The sequence below is a fragment of the Psammomys obesus genome, unplaced genomic scaffold (genome assembly GCF_907164565.1).
Source record: "Psammomys obesus unplaced genomic scaffold, mPsaObe1.curated_primary_1811, whole genome shotgun sequence".
Classification (NCBI taxonomy): domain Eukaryota; kingdom Metazoa; phylum Chordata; class Mammalia; order Rodentia; family Muridae; genus Psammomys; species Psammomys obesus.
The window spans coordinates 7,165,259-7,182,921 of NW_026585698.1; positions in this window are offsets into that span (position 1 = coordinate 7,165,259).

A 17,663-nucleotide genomic window follows, 5' to 3' on the forward strand; every position below is an offset into this window, starting at 1 on the left:
ACACACACACACACACACACACACACACACACACACACACACACACACAGAGTGCATTTACACACCTGGGGGACTGATCCTAAATCCTTCACTGGTCACATGAGGAAATGGGATGGAGAGACAGACGAGGAGATTCAGATGTTTGAGTTGCCGGATCAGGGGACAGATGGGTGAGCAAAGACACCTGTGAGACAGGCTCAGGGACAATTACCTTGTCACAGTGACCACGGCAAAAGCCCTAGGTTAGATCTGCCCAACTGTAGCAGCCCCCAACTCCTGATTCACACCAGCCAATGGAGACAAGTGATGGCTGTTATTTTAAGACTCCTAGCTTTGAGATGACTTCTAATGTAGCCATGGTAACTAGTACAATGCTTAATGAGCTGAGCAAACACCATCTCCTCTCCTTGACAGAGAACCCCTTCTAAGACAGGAAAGAAACCTCTCAATTCTTCAGTCCACTCAGAATGTTGCCCACACTAGCCTCTTTCATTGGGTATTTATTCAATGAAATCTTGAGTTTTGCAAAACAACAAATCTCTTTCCAACACGTAAACACATACACATGCACACACATACACACACACACAGAACCCATCCATTTTTCTGGGCATAAGTGTATGTGTACTTAGTGGCCATATTAATTCTGCTGTTAGAATGAACCACAATCAGCTGGTTTAAGATGACGGAAACCTGTTGCCTCACTACCATGGAAGCCAGAAGCCCAAGGTCGAATTACCCCCACGTGAATGTTTCAGAGAAAGTTGATTTCCTCTCTAAGCTTTTACTAGCCTTGAGCTTTCCTTGGCAGCTTTATGTGTTCTCCCTATGTGTCTAGGCATGTGTCCTCTATGTCTGTCTCTAGCTCCCAATTCTACCCCTACCCTCTTTCATAAGAAATCAATTGGATTCAAGTAAGACACCTCTCACAACTTTATTTCATCTTGATTACCTTTTTAAGGCCTTATTTCTAGATGAGGCCATACAAGTCTACAAGGGCTGGGCTTGATTCTGGTGTTTTGTTTTGTTTTGTTTTGTTTTGTTTGGTGATACACAGCTAATTCCTACCAATGAGGTTGTAGAAATAGCCAGGGCATACATAAGATGACACAAGACAGTACTTTAGGTTAGTTTAAACCATAGGATTATATAATCAATTTTGAAGTCTTCCAAGTTTGAGAACACCTTCTGTGATTCCATGGGAGATGCTCTTGCCGCTGTGATACAGTGATAGACATGGAAAATTCAAGCAGGTTTGTAAAGCACTGTGCCCACGGTGTCTTTTTATCAAGATTGGATGTTTCCATTGCAACAATATCTGTTCTGTTGGTTTTTTGTTTTTTTGAGGAATGCACACAATGCTTTCACTTACATTATTGTCATTGCCTCCAGCTGAATGAAATGTATGAAGTCGCCTGTACAAAGTGCTCATTGTGTGGTTCAGAATAACTCAAGTGTCAGGAATATTTGGCCACTGAAAACAACTCAGAAAGGCTTTGTCCACCCAAACAGGCCAGGGCTACAAGACAGGGTAAACTCTAGACAGCTGTGTCCTGGTGCCTTCTACATCAAGGGCACCTTCCAGGTAAATTAACCCTAACCCCTTCAAAGGACCTCTGGATTGCAAATCGGAAGTCTTGTTTGTCACACTGACTTTGCAGTTCACCTACCATGCCTTTTGTTTCTATTTTAATAAATCGGCAACGTCTATGGGCTTCAGAAAACAATGAATGTGAGACCTTAGCAAGCCCTTAGGAATAGCGTACAGTTCAAAAAGAAGACTGTAAAAACCGGGTGTGGTGGGGGGGATACAAAGTGAATAAAGTGTAATTAATAAAATAAAATAAAATTAAAAACAAAAACAAAACAAAACTGGGTGTGGTAGTTGGTGCCTGGGCTTCCACTGTACTGAGAAGACAGAGGCAGAAGGGTCAGGAGTACAAGGTTATCTTCAGGGACATGGCAAGCCTGAGTTTCATAAAACCTTATCTTAAAAACAAACAAACAAACAAATAAAACAAAGTCTGTGTAAAAATGCATGCTGTTAATAAAAAAAAAAAAAAAAGAAAGAATCATGGCTATCTCATCTCACAGGATGCCACCAGACTCCAGAATATGGCCATCTCTCTCCCAGCCATTGCTCACTAATAGTTTTGTAACTGAGTCTTCCTCTACAGCCATCCATGCCTGAACTTCAAGCATTTCTGCATAACAGCCTGGCCAGAGTTGCACTATGGGTTTGGGTAGGCATTCTCTTTGACCTCACCTTTATCATACAGACTCTGGTTTGTGTAAGTACTAGTCTCTGGAGCCCTGCCCTTGAAGCCGATTTGCATTGTGTTTAGCTTATCTTAGCTTATTATGAAGATTCTAATCCCAGAATCCTCATCTTGTGAAGTTTCAGATGAAGAGATGCCAATGGAGAAATAAGCAAGAAACTGCGTTGTCAGAAGGGACATCAGAAAATCCAAGGATGGTATATATAATAGTCCTCTATCCTCAGCTCCTCCAATCGTTCACCTATAGACATGCCACAACCCCGGCCTCCTGCTCTCTTCCTTCAAAGTCTCTGAGTAGCAAATTGGAAACACCCATCTCTCACAGAGAAGGGGAAGGCAGGGGCAAGGAGAGAAGGAGCCATCTCCCATTACCACCATCCTAACTCAAGCTATCCCTTCCATTTTAGATTATTACAGTGGTCTCCCACTGGGTTTCTGTTTGTTTGCTTTTTGTTGACATGTAATAATTGGACACATTTGTACAGTTCAGTGTGGTATTTTAATACATGTATCCAAGGTCCAATGATCAGATGAGTGTAGTTCATATGTCCCTCCTTTCAAACATTCACAGTCGCTTAATTCCACACGGCTCCTTGCCTTCTGCTCTTTCCTCTTTTTAGCTAATCCTCTTTCTAGAAGCCAATGACCTTGGGGAAATGTAAATAAGATCATTCTTAACCCTTTGGCCGTGTCTACTGTTCTGTTTTATTGGCAATTGACCTGCATCCTATTCAAGGCCTGGAAAGTGCTCCACACTCCTCCCTTGGCTTACGGGATGACCGTTTCTTCCCTGTCCCCCTATTTAACCTCAGGAGAATTCATCCAGCTTCCTGGATCTGAGCACAAGGCTACCTACCCCCTCTTCCGCTTTCAATGTTTTTCCACTCACACACTCATGCTGACCCAACCTTTGCCTCTGTGTCCTCTGTGACTTCCTTGGAGCCTTTCTTGTCTCCACCAATACAGTCAGGCCCTCCTCCTCCACCTCCTCAGAGGCAATCTCCGTGAAGCTTTTCTTCTTATAGTGAGCCTCACATTTCAAAACGGTAGCATTCCATGTGCAGCTTCTTCAATCTTGCTCCCCTCACTGACGCTGCCTCCCTCCCAGTTGAAGCTACCTCCCAGCTACACCCCCAGCAGCCGGCACACAGCAGGGCACGCACAGTTGACCAGCGCTCAGTCTGTCGTCTGCAACACCTAGCCAATCCCCCTGTGCCTTTCCCTTGTCTCCACTCTGAGTAGGGTAGCTTTGTACTCATCTCCTCCTCCATAAGTTAGTTCTAAATGCTTCAAAACCAAATGAGATCACACCGGGTATGTGTCTGGCTCCACTCTAGTTGCTGTGTGCCGTTTTGTTCTCCATGTTGTTCGCTGCCGAGTAGTATTCCACGGGATCTGTGTTCTAGAAGCACTTACTCCACAATGCTGAATGTTGTTTCCAGGTGTGGACAACTGTGACCGTTCCTGAATGTGTTACTTGGAGACATGTCTTTGGCATCGAGCTCAGGGTAAACACTGCGTGGCTTTGTTCTGCCCATCTCTCTTGCCATTCCACTTCCCTTGAAAACCCCTGGCTCATCTCAACCTAAATTCACACACGAGGGAGGCAAGTTAGTAAGTTGGGGGCATTTGCTCATGTGGTACCAGTCTTTTTGCCAGGGAGCATCCTCTTTATGTGTATTTCCAGGCCTTATGTCAGAGCCAGTGGCAATAGCAAACCAGAGTGACATGAAATTATAATCCAAAGGGGGAATTTTGCTTCTGAGGCAAACTCGGGGATCAGTGGCCCACAGTGATCTGAGCCACTAGAAGGAGGTAACTGGGTCTCCTTTACTACTGAGTTAGAGACACGTTTCCCATGAGCCTGACACAGCTACTCTGGCCATTCCTATAAAATACCACACCTATGCCTAACCCATTTTTCTGTGGTCTCTGCTGATGTCAACAGTCATGTTGACTGCTCATCGTGTCCCAGAACTTTAATCCGTGCTGCCAGTAACATTTTTGTTTCTTTTCTACAGGAACAAATAAGGTATTTTAGCAAGCTATGGCCTTTAAACAAAACCCTGAAGTCTAAGTAAACCATTCCTGAAGGATAAGCCTCAGAGGAAGAATACCTCTGAAGATGTTCTGACTAAAAGTCTCTTCATTTGCAAGAGAGCCTGTTGCCCCTAGAGGGTTTGCAAACCTTTCCCCCAGTGCGAAGTAAGGCCAGGAGAGCTGTGTTTCTGTGCTTGGGAAAGGTAATACACTCGGTAGAAGAGTCTCATGGATTCTACAAGTTGGTCATCCTGGGAGGCTGGGACCACCCAGGCAGAGACCGTGGAACTCAGCCCAGAGATGGAACACCAAAATGCAGGGTTTGGCTTGAGTAGAAATGCAGAGATGGTCCCATCCTTTGGCCAGCTGCCTCTTAATGTCTGGATCATCTTTCTCATTTGTAGAACTTTTTTTTTTAATCACCCAGAGAGTTGAGTAGCTAATTCCTGTGTTTCAACCCTAAAACATGCTTCTCGTGATCCGTCCACAAAGCAGATCTTATCATAGTTCCCATTGAGGGGGAAAAAATTGAGAAACAGAGTGCAGAGAATTGGAGTGTTTTGGCCCAGGTCAGGGAATTCTAATGGATGGGGTGGGCATTTGAAGCCACCCCCAACTTTCATGTGACAAGAATAGCATCGTCAGAAGAGTTTCAACATCGAGTGACATCCTGGCATACTCATGTCACCTTCCTTGAAGTGTCCTTTGGAAATGCCGTACCAGCTCCCCTTTATCCCACTGAGTAGCTAAGAAACCCTCGGAAGGAGGAAATGGAAAATAAAGCTTTCATGGGGGTCTGGCCCTTCTAACCCACCAACAAGTTTTGTTCTGAGTTGGCTAGAGAGGAAGCAAAGGTGACCTGGAATTGAAACTCCTGTATAGGAAGATGCCCTGACGAAGCTCAGGAGAACCATGGTGGGGGGCTCTGGAAGGGACTTTGTCATGTCATAGCTGCTGTCAGACTGCTGTGTTACTTAAGGAGCTTCTTGTTCTGACAAAGCCCCTCTGCCAAGGTCAAGGTCAGGCTCTCTTCCCTGGAAGAGAGAAAGGTTGGATGTCGAGAAGAAGAAGCTATCAGCAGCTTCTTCAGATGTGTGGACTTGTGGCGTGAGGAACATGAGGAAGGGGTTCCCCCAAACATCATCCGGCCAGGGCCCAGTTCCTTTGACCCCATTCCTTACTCTTTCTTCTGGCCCTTCTGAGAAGAATTTCATTCAGCTCCATACCCTGACCCTTCGACATATCCCTCCCTCCCTTTCTCTGCTTACTTTACTCTTAAACACACCCACCTTGTAACCTGCTCTAGATTTCACTGGCTCACCTTGGTTTTTGGTCTTTCTCCTGACCTAGAATGTCCTTTGTAAATGAAGGTAAGGGTTTGGTGCTCCTGAGTATCCCAGCATCCAGCATTAGAACAAACACTCAATAAAAGCACAATGAATGAATGAATGAATGAATGAATGAATGAATGAATGAATCCCAACTCTGCTCTTCACTAGGCAGGCAGCAAATTAATTTACTTTTGTTAAGCCCCATTTCGGCCACTGTAAAATCAGGATAATTCCTTCTTTCTTTGGTCTGGATCTCCAACAAGATTACAGGAGGACACACCCAGCTGAACACCTGGACGAAAATGGTCTGTCTGAACACTGCACTCGGCAAGTCCAATGAAAGAAATACTAACAGCAGGTATTTGTAGACTATACCATAGAGGCCTGGCATTACTTTGCCAGTAGCGAAACTTAACATGACCTCAAAGGACCCTCGCCTTTTGTTTCAGGAAAACTGTTTTTGTTTGTTTGTTTCATTTTTGTTTTTGTTTTTTTCTTTAAAGAAAACTTAGCATGCCCAGAAATGCTTATCTCCCTTAATCTTTATAATGTAAGCTGAGCATGCCCAGAGGTTGTCCTGTCGGCCATTTTGCCCTTTTGACTACAGGCTCTCTTGAGCTAACATGTCAGAACATGTCCTGTCTGACACCTTTTTTCCTTGAACTGTGCCTTAAACTGAGCACACCCCAACTGAGCACGCTCAGGAATGTGCACCCCTTGCTTTCTTAAACGATTGTGCACAGGCTCTCTTTATTACATCTCCACGCCCCCTCTGTTGAAGGAGCACATCACTTTGGAAATAACTCCCATGTACTCCTTTCCTGCTTTCTCTACTCTCATTTTTTTTTTTTTTTTTTTTTTTTTTTGGTGGGGGGAGGGTCTTGTGGTTTTTACTTCAATCAGTGCCTTTCCGGGAAATAGTAAGATCTGGAGAGGACAGGAACCCCACAAGGAGAGCAATAGAACCAGAAAATTTGAACACAGGGGTCTTCCAAAGACTCATACTCCAACCAAGTACCATGCATGGAGATAACCTAGAACCCCTGCACAGATGTAGCCCATGGCAGTGTAGTGTCCAAGTGGGTTACCTAGTAATGGGAAGAGGGACTGCCTCTGACATAATCTGATTGACCTATTCTTTGATCACCTCCCCCTGAGGGGAGAGCAGCCTTAGCAGGCCACAGAAGATGACAATGCAGCCACTCCTGATGAGATGTGATAGACTAAGATCAGAAGGAAGGAGAGGAGGACCTCCCCTATCAGTGGACTTGGGGAGGGGCATGCGAGAAGGAGGAGGAGAGAGGGTGGGACCAGGAGGGGAGGAGGGAGGGGCTTATGGGGGGATACAAAGTGAATAAACTGTAATTAATAATAATAAAAAAGAATAAAGAAGCTAAATAAAAGCTGTTTGGTCCACATGTTATTATATGTTTTTGGCTGACCATTTGATGCTGGACAACCAACTGGTGTGCTCTTCCTTGAGGAGGACCACTCTCCTGCTCCCAGCTTTACTCAGGTGCCCATAGTTTCCCTAGGGTTGAGGCCTTGTGGGATTTCCCCCATCTGCTTTGGCATGTTCATTGATATTGTCCTTGTTCGGCTCAGCTTTTGGCTGCCATGCTGGTGAAACTTTAGGCGTGTGGCTTTTAACATAGCTAGGAGATACCACCTCACTACAAATTTCTCAATCCTCTGGTCCTTATGATCTTTCTGCCCTGTTTTCCTAAATGCTCCCCCAGGGCTTTTGGTGTGGGAATGTTTTACATACGTTCGTGCAATATTAACAAAAAAAGAGGTCATGAATTTGAAGGAGGGTAGGGAGGGGCATACAGGAGACTTTGGAAGAAGGAAAGGAAAGGGGGAAATGTTTTAATTGTATTATAATCTCAAAATTAAACAGTATAAAATGTGATGGTGATGATGACGACGATGACAATAAAAGAAGCCATGGGAAGGCCTTGGTTGGGGCTCCATGACCACTCCAACAATTGAGTCTAGATTTGAATTTAGACTCACCTCTTTCCAAAGCCCATATCTTCACCATTTCACCACTTGCTTCACCAGGGCTGGAAGGTATAGCTCTTACATTACGGTCATGGGAAAGTTCGTACAAGCAGGAAACTTCCTATTTACCAATTTTAGTTCCCAATTAGTAAGATGTTTTTGTGCGCTGAACACAAGGGTAATTCCACTTCTAAACTGAGATATTTATATAGAGGCCAACTTGTGTTGCTCTACAAACCGTGAAATATTTTTGGCTCAGAAGTAGCACCACTGAGAAGTTTTAGAAAGGATGTTTCATTTAGTCACGCTGAATAGGCACATGTATAGGAATATGCTTTTTATAATATTTTCCCCCCAAAGTTGAATGGAAAACAAACCAAACCAAACCAAACCAACAAACAAACAAAAAACTAGCCTTGCAGGCGTGCCCTGAGTTTAGCACCTGTTTTTATTTATTTTTATTTATTTATTTATTTTTTTTAGGATTCATCAAGTTACCATTGTTCCATTTTTCTTTTGAATTGGCTTCGGTCCCTTGTGATTATGGTATGCCCAGCATATCTCATAAGCCGGAGTCAGTCCTTTGGGGCCTGTTTTAAAGGTGGCTGTTAGTGTGTGTGGGAGTCATTCATCTGTGATGTCTCGGTGAGGCCACCCCATCTCCAGTCATGGCTCAACGGTGGTTGCACCCTTGACAGGGAGGTGCACGCACCAACTTTTCAAATCATCTTGAAAGACTCTCAGTTCCCCTTTTTCTTTTTTTGGGTGCCCGTTGCCTTCCTAGTAATGGATGAGGCTTCACCAGTTTGTTATTGCAGTTCTTTTGGTTTCTGAAGAAGGCCTCATGGCCCAGCAGTTCAGTTAGCAGTGGATTTTAATGTCCCATGGGTTTCCCTGGACTTGTTTTTTTTGTTTGTTTTGGTTTGTTTGTTTGTTTTCTGGAGCACAGAAGTCTACTCAGACCAACCTAAAACCATGGATCTTATGTCTGGATGTATATTTTTAATAGTAAAGAGTTATTTCTCCCCAAGAGCAAGGAGCATATTAAATCTTGGCCTCAAGACAGTAGAACTTACAGATATCCCAAGGGGCTTCTATGCCTCCCTCAGGAGAAGCTTGTGGCTTTTTTGTTTTAATTCCTAGGATTAGTCAGCACAGCACATCTTCTGGAAGAAACGGTTGATGTTTTGATTGTTTCATGTTCAGAGCCCTAAGACAGAACATTGGTCCAGCCCATCTCTCAGCACAGGCTGTAACGCCTGGACCAATCTAGGACCAAACCAATCTGGCTTGGGCTTCTCAGCTAGAGCCAGTCATCTGTCAATAGAGAGAGTCACCAGGTACCTCGTGGATTCCTAGTCTTGCCCCTTCAGCAGGAAGTGTGGGCAGGATGGAGCCTCTCTGAAGAGACCGTGGGTGGGCTGGCACAGTGCTGACCTTTGCAGAACATCCCCTTGTGGGATGCTGAGGACTTATCCAAGCCCTAGAGTGGCCCATCAGTGTAAGGGGTCCTGTTGACAAAAGCACAGGCGTGGCTCTGAGACCTCTACAAGGCTTTACCCTCGCTTCTTTCAGCTGGCCTCCCTCAGACATGAAACAAACTTCATTATTTCTTTATGATATACCTTACCTAAAACTAATAGTTCTTTTTCCTTGGTCAGTGTAGCTACCAAAGCCCTGTTGCTCATACCGTCTACGGCTCTTCGTTGTCATGAGGGCACCATGCTCAGCACACTTCTAGCAAGGCATTCACACGGATGCCAGGGATGTAATGAAAGCAAAGCTGCAGCCATCTTGAGGTTTTGCTGTGACTGAACTGGTTAAAATCTGTGGCCTTGACATCATCATCATAGTAGAAAAGGTGACTTTAGAGGTTTCCAGTGTCAAACACTCGAGGCCCATTGGCCTGATGGTCCTTCTTCTGATGACCAGGCAGCTTCAGCCCAGGGTTACTGAAGAACGAGCAACATATGATGGGGACCGTTTGCCCTGGGTGAGAATGTTGAGGAGCAGGTGTTGGGGTCTCTGTCACGATGAATGTTTGCAGTGAGAGGGGAGGCTGTGGTGTTGTGTGCTGGGGGTTACCGGTAAAGACAGAAGTGTGACAAACTAGGCTTGAATTACAATTCTTGGGAACAAAACCCCCTGGACAAAGTCCCAGCTCTTGAATTCAAGGTAATTGTCGCACAGCAATTTGTTCCGTATGGTGGTGACAAGCTGTGTTCTTTGCTTGAGCACTCCTTTAAAAAAAAAAAAGTCTCTCCTGTCATTGCAGGTTCATTGAGCTTCCCTTTTGCCCCATATCGCTTTCTGTGTTTAAAAATCCCCACCCAGCCCAGCAGTTAAGAGCACTTGCTGCTCTTCCAGGTGACCGGATTTGGTTCCCAGAACCCACGTCAGCTGATTCACAAACACCTATAGTTCCAGACCTGACACTTTTTTCCAGCCTCTGTTTGTCTGCAAATATACACACATATACAATCTTTAAAAAAAAAAAAATCCCTAGATGTTTCAATAGTCAGGAACAAGTACTGCTCTTGTAGAAAACCAAAGCTTGGTTCCCAGTACTCCTATTGGATAACTCACAATTGCCTGTCACATCAACTCTGGTGTCCTACACCCTCTTCTGGCCTTCAGGGGCACCTACACACACATCTCACCACCACAGACCCATATACATACATATAGTTTTTAAGTTTTTCATCTGTGGTGGTGGATAAGTGTATAGAGATGCACCTGACAGTAAAAGCACGAAATCCAGCATGAAGCTTCATATCTTCAGAACAGCTGTTCTTACAGAAGCAATTTGAGATGTGTAGACTTTGGGTCTGGCTCATTTCCACATGGGATGTTTCTTTATTTGCAATTTTTTTTTAATAATAAGGTTTATAGCTATTTTTACTTTGAAACTTAAAAAAAATCCTTATCAAAAGATAAAACAGAAAACAAAACAAACATACATTCATTACAGTTAGATGGAAGATTTCCAACTGATTCTCTTCTACCTTTGCGCAAAATGTTTTTTTTAAAGATGAGCTCAATATAATGTATGTATGTATGTATGATCATCTATCTAATCTATTTATCATCTATCTATAAATATTATCTATGTGTTATCATCATAGACTCAACATTCACAATGCCATCTGTGGTTTACAGCTTTAAACAAAGTAGAACAGATAAATCAGATAAATTCACAGCCCCCAAGGCTCCTAGTGTCAAATATATGAGGCTCACAGTGGTGGTAGTCTCTCTCTCTCTCTCTCTCTCTCTCTCTCTCTCTCTCTCTCTCTTTCTCTCTCTCTCTTGCTCCCTCTCTCCCTTCCTTCCTCCCTCCCTGCTGCTACCATAAAACATCATGACCAAGACAACTTGAGGAAGAGTTATTTTGGCTTACGGTTGCAGAGCAGTAGAGTTCATCACCTTCACAGCGGGGAGGCGTGGCTGCAGGGACAGCAGCTAGAGAATGAAGCCGAGGCCTTGCTTCCTGAACCACAAGCACAGAGCAGAGAAACTAGAAATAGAGTAGGTCCTTAGACTCTCAGCCCGCCTCCAGCGACATGTTTCCTCCTAAACTTTGCCAAACAGCGCCAACAACTGGTGACCAGGTATTTAAATACATGAGCCTATGGGCAACATTTTCTTTCAAAGCACCACATATATATGTACATATAACATACATAATATATGTATATGTAATATATACAGATAATATATTTACATATATATGTACTATATACATGTGTGTGTGTGTCTCACTGGGACCTGAGGCTCACAGGTTAGGCTGGCTTCCCATTGAGCCCCAGGGATCCTCTTGTCTCTGCTTCCCAGTACTGGGATTGTAGATTCACACACACCTACTTTACAAACTCTGATGTCATTTGGCGATTTCCCAGGAGGTTTCCTTTATCTTCCACCAAAAATCTCACTGTTGTTATTTTGGGTTGGCAATTCACACTCTTCCTCACTAAGCAGCTGGAGGTCATACTCAGAGACAGAAGAGCTAAGTCAGGGGCAGGGTCTGGTTTTGTTTTCAACAGGTTGAATGAAATCCACTTCTCCAGGACCCAAGGGATCCTGTTTCTGAATTGTCCACAGAAGAGCAGAAAAGATGAAGTTCTCCAGAGAATTTTAATTTGCTTGGCTAAAGGGAACAAGTAAGGTAGTATCCAGACTTCCACTAAATATCTCACAGCACTGTGAGTTTGTCCCTGAATCTGCATGCTTGGAAAAGGCTGACATACGGCGGAACTTGGTAAGTATCTATGGGTCAACAATTGAATGAAAAGTCTAGAAACGTCAACTACGAATTCTAGAGCAAGTACCTTTTTGGATAGCTGTGTGCTCTCATTCTTTCTATTATAAAAATGTACTAATTTTATAATAATAAGTTTTTAAACATACGTTTGAATTTCTAGGTGGTTGCTGACTGGAAACTGGGTTTTGCCTGTTTAATCATTGCCAACCTCAGCTTTAGTGTGAGGCCTGAAAGCAGCCCCTGGCGTGGGGGAGTGAGGGGGTGAGTTCCTGGAAGACAAGGATTTTTGAGAATATGGATCAAGTTGGTACTTTCTAGTCAATGAGGGAAGTAGGCAAAAGGCTTACTTCTTCTCTAAACAAAAAGCCTTTTTAAGGTCACATGATAGTAGAGGTCACCTTGCTCAGTACTCTTAGATTTTTGATGTAGACATGGAGCCCAGTGGGTGCCTGGCTTTGCCTAATTCACAGATAAGACTGGCATTACAGTCCAGGTTTTCTGGTTTTCAGCATATTTCTTCGTTGTGTTAGAGATCTGGAAAGGAGCCAAGGGCATGTTCAATGGAGTGACTGAGGAATATTTATTAAAGTTGTGGGCAGAGAAAGGAAGACCGATGAAGGAAGTGAAGAACTCTGGAGAGCTCTTACTCTGCAGGGGACAAGCATAGGAGCAGCTTCAAGAACAAAAACTAAAACCAACAACAAAACACCCCCAGCAAGAGCAGAGGTCCCAAGAAGGAGGCAGAGAGACATTTCCAATAGAAGACACAGCCATCCGGCTCTGAGAGCCCAGAGTGGAGAGGAGGGTCTCAGCCTGCTCCCTTGCCTGAAGCGACTCAAAAGACAAGGGAGCTTTAGGCGTCAGTATGTAGTTCAAGAAGGTCAGGTCCCAGGGTACCGAGCAAGTGAAGAAGAGAGCAGAGCACATTCAAGGGTCCAGCAGAAGAAATCCGGCACGCTTGCCTTCAAGAAGAGAACTCCACCTTATCTTTGCCTTCACACCAGCTCCCCATCATTATACACCTGGGCACCTGAAGCTTAAACTCCATTATTCACACCATTATATAATTGGAAAACAAGGGGCTGGAGAGATGGCTAGGGTCTTTGCTGCTCTCACGGAGGACCCAAATTTGATTCTCAGCACCCCTGTTGGGCAGCTCACAACAACCTCTAACTCTAGCTCCAAGGGTCCTGCCATCCTATTCTGGCCTCTCCAGGTGTCCTCGCATACTAGCAGATACACACATGAATCTACAAACACATAAACTTAAATAAAAATTGAGAATACATATTCGTTACTTAAATAACATTCACTTTCAACATTTATGACAAACACCTTTCTAGACCTGATTGAAGAGAAATTATCCCTTTGCTTATTTGTCCCTTGGCAGCGGGTACCAGTCCATTCAGACAGATGGGTATGAAAGTCAATAGAGTTAAACATCGCTTCCCAGGAGGAGCTTACACGGAAGTGAGGAAGGAAGAGCCACAGTGAGCTTAATCAAAAACCACAGTGGGGGAAGGTGAAAAGGCTATAAAAGTATAGGAAGATGATGGGGGAGGGGAGGATAATCCTTTCCTGCAGCTTTAAATAGGGTGGCCAGGAACGTGGATGCCCGCCCAAGGGGGAGGCTGATAAGCGATGGTTGTGTTTGTGGGGCTTTTCCTTTGGCTAATGGCCCAATGCTCAGGTAATGGAGAGTGTGGGCGGTGTTATTTCCCCCTCCCTCGCAGTTTCAAAATGTCTGTCCTTAGATTTTTTTTTTTTTTTATTTCTTTTTAAAGGGCAGACTTCTCTCTGCTCCTCGTATTAACCGTTTAAAAAGTGTCTGGGGGAGTCCTCAGTGCAAGTGTGTTTGCCCCTGCCCTGTTCCTATACGTTCCTTTTCAGCTGGGTGACTGGGGGAAGCCTTTCAACCTCTTGAGCCTCAGGAGCCTTGTGTGCGAGTCCAGAAGGTTTGGGTAATGAATTAGAGCCCGGAGGGACCAGGGGCCTGTTGATGCTTCTGTGTTTGAACAGCTGATGACACGATTTTGGAAGCTGTGGATTCTTTGGGAGGCAGGGCCTAATGGGTGGATGTAGGTGGTGAGGGTTTGGGTGGCTAACATGACTAGGCCTTGCCCACTCCTGACTCTCGCTTGTATTTTCTGCTTCCTTGTCCGCCATCACATAAGGAGTCTCTGCTGCTCACTGTAGAATGACCAATTCCCGCCTCTGTGCCTGCCCCACCATGATGGGCTATCCTCCGCCTGTGAGCCAAAAAGCCTTAAGTTGTCTCCAGGTATTGCTGTCACGACATCACAAAAGTGACAAATACAATGTGCTGTTGATGGAAGCTAGTTTCCTGAGCAGGTGGGCTCAGGTCAAGTACTAGGCCTGAAACCATAAAATGGGTGAGCTGGCTGAGAAAATCCTTATTAGTTCCCTCTGGCGTCAGCAGAACACCTGTGCATCCTGCAAACCCTTTACACGTGCCCTCTCACATCTTAAAATTTGGGAATTGAGGCAGAGAGAGCCCCCTTGAATACGGGACAGGTGACCAAACACTGACATCCTCTTAGTCTGGTTGACGTCAGATCCCTGCTCTCTTCATCAGGGATCTTCTTGTTCTCCATTCTTCCCCACCCGTGTCCCTCTCCCAATCCACTGAAAAGGGAGGTCCTCTTCCCTTTCCTCTGATTCTAGTCTATCAGGTCTCATCAGGAGTGGCTGCATTGTCATCTTCTGTGGCCAAGTAAGGTTGCTCCCCCATCAGAGAGAGGTGATCAAAGAACAGGCCAATCAGTTCATGTCAGAGACAGTCCCTGTCCCCATTACTATGGAGGTCACTTGGATACTGAACTGCCATAGGCTACCTCTGTGCAGGAGTTCCAGGCCATCTCCTTGAGTGCTCCTTGGCTGGAGTGTCAGTCTTAGAAAAGACCCCTGTGCCTAGACTTTTTAGATCTGTTGCTGTCTTGTGGAGCTCCTGTCCTCTCCAGGTCTTACTATCTTCCCCTTCTTTCATAAGATTCCCTGTCCTTTGCCCAAAGTTTGGCAATGAGTCTTAGCATCTGCCTTGATACCCTGCAGGGTAGAGCCTTTCAGAGGCTCTCTGTGGTAAGCTCCTGTCCTGTTTCCTGTTTTCTCCTTCCTCTGATGTCCATCCTCTTTGCCTTTCTGAATGGGGATTGAGCATCTTAGCCAGAGTTCTCCTTCCTGATTCGCTTCCTCAGGTGTACAGATTTTAGTATGTTTATCCTATATTATACGTCTAATATCCACTTATCAGTATATACCCTCTGTGTCTTTCTGCTGGGATACCTCACTCAGGATGACCTTTTCCAGTTCCCACCATTTACCTGCAAATTTCATTATTTCCTTTTTTTTTTTTTTTTTATTGCTGAGTAATATTCCATTGTGTAGATGTACCACAATTTCTGTATCCATTCCTCAACTGAGGGATATCTGGGCTGTTTCCAGCTTCTGGCTATTACAAATAAAGTTGCTACAAACATGGTTGAGCAAATGTCCTTGTTGTATACTTGAACATCTTTTGGATATATGCCTACGAGTGGTATAGCTGGATCTTGAGGAAGCACTATTCCTAATTGTCTGAGAAAGCACCAGATTGATTTCCAAAGTGGTTGTACAAGTTTACATTTCCACCAGCAATGGAGGAGGGTTCCCCTTTCTCCACATCCTCTCCAGCATGTGTTGTTACTTGAGTTTTTTATCTTAGCCATTCTGATGGGTGTAAGGTGAAATCTCAGAGTCATTTTGATTTGCATTTCCCTGATGACTAAGGATACTGAACATTTAAGTGTTTCTCTACCATTCGATATTCCTCTATTGAGAATTCTCTGTTTAACCCTGTACCCCAGTACCCAGGGAGACAGAGGCAGGTGGATCGCTGCGAGATTGAGACCAGCCTGGTCTACAAAGTGAGTCCACGACATCCAAGGCTACACAGAGAAACCCTGTCTTGAAAAACAAAACAAAACAAAAAAAGTAGTTGTGAGCCACCTAAAATGAATTGAATTTGGGCTCTCAGCAAGAGCAGATCATGTTCCTAACTGCTGGGTCTTCTCCCCAGTCCTTCTAAGCATCACGTGTTATTCACCGAAGAACAGAGAACTATGCAAGTAACAGTAATGACAGGCACCACCTCTTGCGTGTGTTTATACTAAGCACCTACTCTCTCAATGCCACGTGTACATTGCTAGTAAAACTGTGCATTAAATGGTGGCATTCCATATAACTTTTTAACGTATTTCACCTTCAGTCACTTTGCTTTTCTTCCTCAAATATCATCTCAAACCTTACAACTCAGAGAAGACATTTTCTCTCTCATAGGAAAAAAAAAAAAAGAATTCTAATACAGTAGTGAAATACTTCCTGTCACTGGGGGTATGGCTCAGTCTGAGAAGTGCCTGCTCCAGTAGCTTAAAGACCTAAGTTTGATCTCCAGTATCCATGACACATGTGTGCCATGCAGGTGTGTGTACCTGAGTGTATGCATACCCCTGCACGAATACACACAGACACACACAGACACACACACACAGACACACACACACAGACACACACACACACACACACACACACACACACACACACACACACACACTTCCCCAGTGTCAGGACTTGGGTTCAGTCCCCAAAACTGCCAAAAATGATTTTTGAAGGTGAAAAAAAAATACTTTCCGGCAGGTAGTCGAAGGGGCTGGAGGAATGGCTCGACTGTTAGGAGTACTGGTTGCTCTTGTGGAAAACCCGCCTTCCAGTCCCAGCGCCTTGTGGCAGCTCACAACTCCTTGAAACGCCAGTACCAGCGGATCCAATGCCTTCCTTCTGGCCTCCATGGGCGCCAGGCATGCATGCGGTGCACAGACATACACGCAGGCAAAACACGCATGCATATTTAAGGAGAAAACTTGAAAAAATTACTCGCTGAAGAAGACTCTTTCTGACCTTTTACATTAATGAGCTAGGGCCAATGAGTTAATCTTCTCAGTTGAAGCTAGAAAATCTTACGAGCGTGGCATTTATATTCCTGGGTACATAGTGGACCTTAGCAATAAAAGCAGATTGTTAGGAGTGTCACCGTCCACTCTCAGAACAAGGACTTACCAGACCACATCCAGGCAGTGTGATGGGCATTGAGGGCACAGAGATACCTAATATTCTTTGTAGAGTCCCCTCCAAGAGCTGCCTGACATGCAGAGAGCAGGTCCCGCTCAAACCACTGGACAAAGGCATAGGTACATTTTTGAGGCAGGATTCCTCTGCGCAGAGCTGAGAGCCTTCTTCCTGACCCTCACAATGTCTTACTTGTACAATTTACTTGAACATATTCTTGAGGACTAAACCAGTTCTTACTGGTTTGGGCAGAACAAAATCTTATCCGTAATTAGCTTGCCAGCGCAACACTCTGAAACCCCAGGTAAGAAGTCTTAGCACTCCATACTCTTGAACGACCTAGTCTTCTAGAGACAGGAGATGGGGGAAGATTTACCTCAGAGCCAGAGATGGTTCTCTGACCCAGGGTAAACATGGTCTACCCAACCCAGGGGCCATGACCTTCTCTTAGATCTCCTTTCTCTCAAACTGGGCAGAAAGTCCAGCCTTGTGATTTCTTTGGAAAAAAAAAGTTTAAGTAGAATGTATCCCCAGCTTCCTTCTACCTCACCCTTGCTACTTGATTTGCTGGGGAAGATTCCTGTAAATTTGTTTCCTACTTAGGCTCTGCTCTCGATGTAGGTTGCATTT